At 40.8% G+C, this 9,814-nt stretch overlaps 1 pseudogene; it reads right to left on the reverse strand.

Moving 5' to 3' along the window:
• Window positions 1-489: 489 nt before the first annotated feature.
• The window catches only part of LOC102867501, a 58,298-nt pseudogene continuing 48,973 nt past the window's right edge, over window positions 490-9,814 (reverse strand).

Here is a 9,814-nt window from a genome sequence, read left to right on the forward strand (position 1 = left end):
GCGCCTTGTTTCCACAGACTTCTGAAATCCCTGCCCTGCTGCGACAGAGATTCAGGGATGATAGAGGGTGAACCTGGATAATCACTTTTGGTCTCTGCCCAGATGTAGACCCATGTTGACTCCAATAGCAGTTTTTAAATTGGTTTTTGCGCATAACAGGTAATGAGTGCACGACAGCTCTGCTTGACCCTCTCTCCTCTCTAGCCTCACTGTTGTGGTTGTGTACACAGCAGACATTCGGTAAATGTCAGTTGCTATTACTGGTGTCTAGTCTGGCTGGTTCAGCTGTACACACAATAGGTGCAGAGCAAGTATCAGTAAAATATCACCTTCTTCTGCTCATGTGGGTCCCACTGACTGCTCTGTCCTTTAAGGTCCAGCTCCTTGAGGACAGTGGCATGTAAACACTGTCATCCTTTCCTCCTAAACGTGAGGGTGGCTGGCGGCAAGTGATGCTTCTGGGTCTTCTTGCTGTGAAACTCCACGAGGTCACTTCAGTCTGATACAGTCCACCTCTTCAGTGTCGGGCATGATGCTGGTCTTGGGGTCAAGGTCGGCGCTGGACTTGCTCCCATGGTGGGTGGGCCGCCAGTGCAACAGCATCATCTTCTTGAAGTACTTCATGGTGTTGTTCTTGACCGTCACGAAGCACACGGTGTTGATCATGCTGTTGCTCATGGCGATGCACTCGACCACGTAGAAGGCGGTGAGATAGTGCTTCTCCTTGACGAACACGGCGGGGAAGAAGTCGCGCAGGAGCGTGAAGCCGTAGAAGGGCGCCCAGCACAGCACGTAGGCCGAGAGGACGCACATCAGCACCAGCACCGTCTTCCTACGGCAGCGCAGGCGCTTGCGGATCTGCTCCGTTTGGAAACCGGGCACCGACTTGAACCAGAGCTCCCGTGAGATCCTCGCGTAGCACAGGGTCATGGTTACCATGGGACCCACAAACTCGATGCCAAAGATGAAGAGGAAATAGGACTTGTAGTAGAGCTGCTGGTCCGCGGGCCAGATCTGGCCGCAGAAGATCTTCTCATGGCTTTTGACGATAAAGAGGACGGTTTCTGTGGCAAAGTAGGCTGAGGGGATGGCGATGAGGATGGACACGATCCAGACCAAGGCGATCAGCAAGGAGGCCATTTGATAATTCATCCGTGGCTTCAAGGGATGGACAATAGCAAGATACCTGTCAATGGCGATGGCCAGGAGGGCGTTGGTGGAGACATAGAGTGAGACAGTGCGCAGGTAGTTGACCGAGGCTCAGAGCACGTGGCCGTGCTCCCAGGAGAGCTGACGTACCACGTAGTAGTCCATCTCGAAGGGGCAGCAGACGATGGCCACCAGGAAGTCGGAGATGGCCAGGTTGGCAATGAGCAGGTTGGTGAGGTTACGGAGCTTCTTGTAGCGGGCCAGGGCAGCAATGAAGACAAAGTTGCCAACGCCACAGACCAGCGTGATGCCGGCCAGCGCCATGCCGATGACGATCTTGGCTGCGTAGAAGGTCCTGGTCTTGGTCATGTCCTCGTCCTCATCCAGAGGGAGGTCATAGTCACCGTAACTGTCCTGGCGTCTCGGCTGCGGAGCGAGGAAAGGGTTGCAGCGGGCTCTGCCCCTCGATCCCTCCTCCGACCCCCTGACTCGCTCGGCGGAGCCGCCTCCTTTATTTTTTTTTTTAAATTTCTACTAGTGTATATACAAAATTTGAATACATTGTTTTCAAGAACAAATTCTTTCAATTTTACTCACCCACCCCACCCATCAAATTGTACAACCCCATGATTAATCTCACATTCTTGTTCCAATGATTTATTGGAAATATGTTCTTAGGATAATGGAATCAAAGAAGGAAGATAGAGCAAGGGAGAAAATATAAGCAGAAATGTGGCAGAAAGTGTATACTGGCTTTATTATGATATCATTGAATAGTTCTGGAGAATAAGAATCAGTCCCATGTTGGAGCAAGAGACAGTCTTTGGAATCCCATACCATCCAAACAATCCAGGGTCACAGAAAGCAGAACACATAAAATCCCTTGCGCATAATGTTGTGGAATCAAATCTTGCTTTCAATTCAATACAAATATATTCTTTTACACAGAGAAAATAAATGGACACAGTGGATTGATATACAAACATTTGCTTGATGTTTAGGTCCATCTAAGAATATGGACATAAATTCCTGTCTTAGTAGATCACCAGCCATTTCTATTCCTCTCCTTTCTCCCTCCACCCCTTCCCACATAACATCCATTGGACATTCTGTTTCCATCACTACCACAAAAGCAAAGAATCATTTTTATAGCAAGTAAGTGGAGAGTGAACAACAGGATAAAGGATAGTACATGTGTGTTGTCATCCTAGAGTACCTCTGTGATGTCCACCCCACTGACCATATTTCATTTCCTATGTATTTGGATACATATGATACAAATGTTATGGTTATTGATCATACTTTTCTATACTATAGTAATGAATGTGTGATGAGTGGCTTTTCAACTCTACACTGCTATCTGTGGGAGAGAAATGGAAGAAGAAGGGGAGCTCTGGTGGCCTAGTGGCAAGAATCTGTACTGCAATCCCAGAAGCACCCAGTTCAAATCCACCAAATGCTCTGCCGGAGAAGGAGGGATCATTTCCTCCTGTACCAGTCAGATCTGATTTGACGGTACATGCACAAAAATTAATAATAAAAAATTTTTTAAAAAGAAATGGAAGAAGAAGCTTTCTGTGTGGATCTTCACCAAATATTCCGGTAAAACCAATAAGACCATTCATTGGTGCCCATGGGAAATAATCAAGGGTGATGTTGGTAGCTCCTTGTGATTAAAGGTAAGAATGGTGTGGGTGGGCCCCAACGCCCAACATGTTTCAAAATGAGTTAGAGATATGGCACTATGGAGAGGGAAAGAACTGTCAAGTTTTGTCATTCTATCAGGTGCCAGTGTGTAATTATATTGGTCGAAGAGTATAAGAGACTCAGCTAAATGCTTTTGCATATTTTCTAGTGTTCTTAGCACCTGGCAACTACGCTATGGAAACTTGACTATTTGAACTGTCTTTTTTAAAATGAGCTTTAGATTATAAAAGATATAAAATATTTTCCCATAGTCATTCTCTCAGGTGATTGTGAAAGCACATGGGATGTGTCCTTCATTGGCACAAAAAGTGAGAATATTCCACTGTGGCATTTTCATTTTCTTGGCTCACAACAGGTTTCTTTTTGACATTTCCCTGCAATAAGTTGGACACGTGTGATTGAATACCAATAGGATGCAGGCAGAAGGGATATTTAGGGATGTCAAGGCCTAAGAGTCATCAGATGACAGGAGCCAAAGTCCTTTAATAACTTTGTATAGCAAGACTATTTATCCACTGTCCCCCTAGAGTATTACGTGAAGAAACAAACACTATGGTGTTAAACACAGAGTAATTGTGCATAGGCCATGTGGCCTTGCTAACCAAAAAACAACATGTCTCTAGTCATTTTAATCCATCAGTGGCTCCTTGGGAGAAAGGGAATTTGTTCCTGTTAATACATAGAGCCCTGGAGATCCATCAATGGAAGGCCATTAGGAGTCATACGACAATGAGTTTTGGTTTTGGTACAATAACAAACAATACTTATCAGGATTATTTTAAAAGATATATCTAGGCCCTGGCCTTGACCTACTAATTTAGAACCAAGTCATTTTACTCAGCCCTATAGAGTTGCTATCAGTCAGAACCGTCTCACAGTTGTTCTTTAACATAAAAAAACAAAACCAACCAACCAGAAACCTTCACTGCCATCAAGCCCATTTTGACTGATCCCTGAGATACAGCTCTCCAGTCCACTGTCAACTTAAAGCATCTGTCATATTTATATTCTGTATACTAGATGAAAATGCAAGCAAGTATAACTCCTGGGAATGTAGCTTGCCCTGGCCACCTAGCTTTCCTACAGTTTTAGCAAATGATTTTTGGGGCAAGGTAACATTATCTTAGTTTTTCAATGACTGCTGTTGTTCTGCTGAGTGGCTTGTGACTCACAGAACTACCCCAAAGGGTTTCCAAGGTTGTAATCTTTATGGAAGTGGACTGCCATGTCTTTCTCTCACAATGTCTGATAAATTCGAACCACTGACCTTTTAGTTAGCAACAGAGCCTTGGCCATCAGGCTCCTTTTTCAGTGATTAACAGTGTATATATAATAACTCCCTGCCATTATGATGTTGGAGGGACTGTTATAAAAACACCTGGTCCTGCTATGAACATTGGTGTACAAATCTCAGTTTGTGCCTCCGTTTCCATTTTCTCAGGGTATACCATCACAAGAATATGGAAACAGCCAAAATATCCAACCACAAACGAATGGATTGAGAAATTATGGTACATTCACACAATAGAATACTATGCAGCACGCAGGAGCAATGATTTTGTAAATTATTACTTAACTTGGGAGGCATTGGAGAACATTATGCTGAGTGAACTAACTCAGTCCCACAAGGATAAATATTGTATAAAACCATTATTGTAGAATGAATATAAGAAGAGGGGTGGGAGAGTCTGGAAGCAGATGGATGTGGATGTGTAGGGGAAGAGGGGATCAATCATGGGGTTGTACAGTTTGATGGGGGCAGGGTGAGGGGAATGGAAAGAATTTATTCTTCAAAACAAGATTTTAGACTTTTGTAAATAAAATAGAAAATGAAAAAACAAACATAAAACCACCCTGATACACAGGATGTATCTTGACTTTAATGTAATTTCTTCCAATGAAAACATCGTACTTCATTGTGTTCATGACAGTTGCACTCTTTCATCTGCTCAAACTCTCCACACTCCAGAGTTTAGCATTAGTATGCAATATCACTACCACCACTTAAATTACCTCAGCAAAACTGAGTGCTGTTCTAGTTAATTCTTTAACTCTCATTTCCTGCTTAAAATCTGAGATCATACTAAGGAAGATTATAATTGAAATAAATCCAGAGACCAATTATTTCAATATGTTTTCCCTGTAAACTGATTTCTCTTGCCAAAATAACATGCTTTGTTTAAAACAGAGGTTACAATTTGGCCCCTCGAGGGCTACACTGGCCAGCTCCGGTTTGGCTATTCCTCCTAAATTTACATATATACATAACACACATCCACACACATTCCTCCCCCCTCCCCCTAGGAAAATCCCAGATTTCCAGCTTCTTCTGAAAAAAACTGAAGGTCTAGCATACTGGGCTGACAACTCAAAAGTTGGGGCAGAAAAGCAGAACCTCCACTGTACCCTTAAGAGTCAGCTCTGCTGGTGTACTTCATATTCTGTTGCACTGCTAACAACTATGTGTAGCTATCTAGCCTTTAAAGTTAGTTATGTGAACCCTGGCTTAATTCAATTTAGTAGAAACATAACCCTGATTCCTGAAATAAAGGCTTTTTAAAGCTTCTCCCTACTAAGATAATCGAAGTTTTAAAAACAACCACTGTCAGGTTACATGTTTATCTTTATGCCATGTGACCTGGAAGAGGAAATTCTAAGTATGGAAATCTTTTCAATTTTAGAAGCCTCACAAAATCAAAGCGGGCTGAAAAACTCTTAATTGAAGTTGAGGAGCACAACAAAGAAATCAGGCTGACTCTGTCTCAAGAAAATAACTCAGTGCCAAATCCAATTTCTGCTGCCACTTGAGTCTGCTGTGAACAGAGGACATAGCACTAACTTTCACTTCATTTCTGTTGCCAGTCTTGATGAGGATGGGTCCCTAGCCTACACTTCCCACTTTGGGTGCTTTAAATTGTGTCCAGTAATTTGTTAAGAGAGTTTTTCTTGGCCTTGGAAAGGGTTTCCTTTTTTCTCTGAATTTATAATAGCCTTTAGATGGGATTGTATTACAAAGAACCATATGATAAATAATGAATAGTGCTGAACTTCAACTGTTCAAACACTGCAACTATAAATATGGTAATTTGCTTAACAATCCTATACCATTTAATATGTGCCTACTGTTGTCTGGAATGATCCCCTCTAAGGTTCCTGCTTTGATGTAACTGGCGATGTAGTAAGTAGAAATTTCAGTATCACAAAGTATTTCCACAGAAGATACATTACTTAAGATCCAAGATTGAGCAAAAATTTCTACACTTTGGGAAAATAATAATAAACATTTAAGACAAAAAATTATGAACAAGTGAGATTACTCTTTTCATGATCTGAAGTTCTCAAATAAAACTAACTCAGTCCTATAAGGATAAATACTGTATGAAACCATCATTTTAGAATGAGTATGAGGATCCAAGATGGGGGAGGATAGAAGCAGAAGGGTGAGGATGGGTGGGGGGAGGGGTGGTGTTAATCATAGGGTCATACAATTTGATGGGTGGGTAGGGGTGAAGGAAATGGGAAAGAACCTCTGTAAAAACAATGTATACAAACTTTGTAAATAAACCAGTATAAGAAAAATATATAGGTGTCATTAGCAGCCTCCATGTCATCAGCAGCCATGGATGGTTAATAAATAGAAAAAAACTGAATTTGCACCACATTCAAAAAAGAGTCAACTTAGTTGAGAGTGATCCGTGGTACCAGAGACCTGCCGGGAGCGAGCAGAACAACTGGAATTTGAGCGAGGTACTTTGTGGGGTACACTGCTGTTTGCTGGAACATGTGGGACCCCTTAAGCTCAAGCAGGAGGGAGTAAGACAGCTGGAACTAGAGTAAGGCAGCAGACTCAGTTCTCAAGGGGAAAAATCAAGGCTTCCTCATTTTCCATTCATCTGTGTGCATTCTCCCTACGTCTGTGTGTACCCTCCCCCAGTGTGCATATGTGCATGTGCCCACCCTGTGTACATCTCTAGTCACCTGCCCTGCCTGCATGCCTGCCCTGTATGCATCAGCACGTGCACATGGCCTGCATGCATCTCCACACTTCACCTTGCATCTCCTCACATCCAGTCAACTAACTGCCATTAGACCCAAGCGCCTTTAACTGGCCTCGCTGCAACAGCTATTTCACAGAAGAGGCTGCTTTCATAGGCATTCTCTCCCTTAAACTGATGCAAATCTTCCCTTGGATCAGAAGTACAGAGAGAAACACAAACAGGGTAGCTGCCCCACCCTCTTCTGTAGTAGTGGCTTCAGATCAAGAACCTGCTATCACCTCAGGCATGAAAAACTCTACCACAGCAATGTCACATAAGAAGAATACCTCACACCCTACGCAAATTCAAAGCAAGATGTCACCCCCAAAAAGTGACACAGTATCAATGGATTTCCTGAAGCCACAAAGTCTGATGGAACTTTCTGACACAGAATTTAAAAGAATAATGACTGAATATTTTCAATGGGAGAAAGACAAACTTGATGAATTACAGGACACAGCACACAAAAACCAGGAGAAGTTTAAAAACAAATTCAAAACAATGCAGATAAAACAAACAAAGCATTAGAGGCTTTAGGTAAAAAAGAAACCACAATAAAAATATGAGGTCCCATGTTTCAGATTCTTTCAACATGATGGAGGTACACAGAGTTGAAGAAATGGAACACAGAACCTGTGAAACAGAAGATAGAACTGTCACCATTGATCTGCTAAAACAAAAAGCAGAATAAAAAAAAAAGGAAAAGAAGAAAACCTAAGAATAAAGTGGGAATCCATCAAGAGAAATAACATGTGCATCATTGGAATCCCAGAACAGGAAGAAGCAAGTAAAGGCATTGAAAAAGTTGCTGAAGAATTACTAGAAGAAACGTCCCAGGCATAATGAAGAATGTTATGAGATGGAGTGCTATGAGATGAATGGATTCAGTGACAGTAGTAATGGGGGTAGGTGTGTCAGAGACAGTGAGATTGGCACAGGATAGAGCAGGGCTTAGGGCTGTTGTACACAGGGTCACAATGAGTCACAGGTGACAAGACGGGGCATAAGAATAAACAATGAAGAAGGAGAGAATATATACTCAAGAAGCTGAGTTAACACCATATAGAACAGACCCCAAAAGAAAAACACCAAGGCATATCAGAGTCAAATTTTCTGGAACCAAAGATAAGGAGAGAATTCTGAAAGCAGTGAGGGAGAAACAAAGAGTAACCTATAAAGGACAAGAAATAGGATTAAATGCTGATTTCTTAGCAGAAACCATGTGAACAAGAAAACAATGAAATTATATATATCAAACACTCAAAGAACACAACTGTCAACCTAGAATATTGTACCCAGTGAAATGGACCATCAAATATGAAGGAGAGATCAAGGTATTCCCAGAGAAACAGAACTGAAGTGAGTTTGTAAAACAAGACCAGTGTTGCAGGAAACACTGAGAGATGTCCTTCGTACAGAGGTTCCACAGAAAGCAGGATGGACCAAAATAATCAGCAACACCACCAAAAAGAACTCAACACAATGAAAGCAATAAAACCTTGCCTCTCAATAATCACACTGAATGTGAATGGTTTAAATGCACCACTGAAGACAAAAAGAGTAGCAGACTGGATAAAAATCAAAACCCATGAATATATTGTCTACAAAGAGACACACCTGAAACGTGCAGATAAAGAAAGACTAAAAATAAAAAGGTGAGAAAAAAACATACCACGCAAATGACAACCAGATAAATGCAAGTAGTTATATTAATCACTGATAAAATAAATTCCCATGCAAAAACCATCACAAAGAACAAGGAAGGTCACTACATAATGCCTAAAGGGTCAACAGAACAAGAGGACGTAACAATAATAAATATCTATGCACCAAATGAAAGACCTCCAAAATATATAAAAGAAATATTAACAAAACTGAAAAAAGGAAATAAAAAACACTACGATAGTAGTTGGAGACTTCAATAAACCCCTCTCAAGAAAATATAGAACGACCAGAAAAAAACTTAACAAAGATGCTCAAGAATTAAACCACTCAATAAACCAACTCAATTTCATAGATATTTATAAAGCTAATGCACCCCTAAAACGCAGTATAACTTCTTCTCCGATGTGCATGAAATATTCACGAGAATAGATCACATTTTAGGTCACAAGGCAAGCATCAATAAATTTTTTTAAATCTTTTTTTAAAATTTCATTATTTTTTGTGTGTATCGTCAAATCAGATCTGACTGGTACAGGAGGACATTGTTCCTCCTTCTCGAGCAGAGCATCTAGTGGATTTGAACTGTGCACCTCTGAACTTGCAGTTGCAGCTTCTTGCCACTAGGCCAAGCATCAATAAATTAAAACAACAACAACATAGAAATAATACAAAGTATCTTTTCAGAGCACAATTCTACAAAATTATAAATTAATAACAAGAGGATAAAGGAAAAAAAACCAAGAATATACATTTGGAAGTTGAACACCTTGCTTGAACATGAGTGGGTACTAGAAGAAAAAAAAAAAGAAATTAAAAAGTTTCTTGAAACAAATGGCAATGAAAATACCACTTTCCAAAATCTTTGGGTAACAGCTAAAGCAGTAATCAAAGGCCAATTTATAGCAATAAGCAAACATATCAAAAGGCAGGAAAAAATGACCACTGACTCTCTAACACAATATCTCCAAAAAATTGAAAAAGAACATCAAGAAAACCAAACACCCTCTAGAAAAAGTGAAATTATAAAAACTAGAGCAGATTTTAACAAATGGTGTTGGCAAAATTGGAAATATGTCTGGAGAAGAATGAAACAAGATCCCCACCTCACTCCATATACAAAAACCAACTCAAGGTGGATCATGGACCTAGGGCTAAAACCAAGGACTATAAACTTCATTCAAGAAAAGCTTGGAAGAACTTTAGTAGTTCTAATCCACAACATAAAGAGTCTTCCAAGTATTCTGAAAAATTTACAA

This window comes from Elephantulus edwardii, unplaced genomic scaffold, assembly GCF_000299155.1.
Source record: "Elephantulus edwardii isolate Elephantulus edwardi_28Jun2011 unplaced genomic scaffold, EleEdw1.0 scaffold00210, whole genome shotgun sequence".
Classification (NCBI taxonomy): domain Eukaryota; kingdom Metazoa; phylum Chordata; class Mammalia; order Macroscelidea; family Macroscelididae; genus Elephantulus; species Elephantulus edwardii.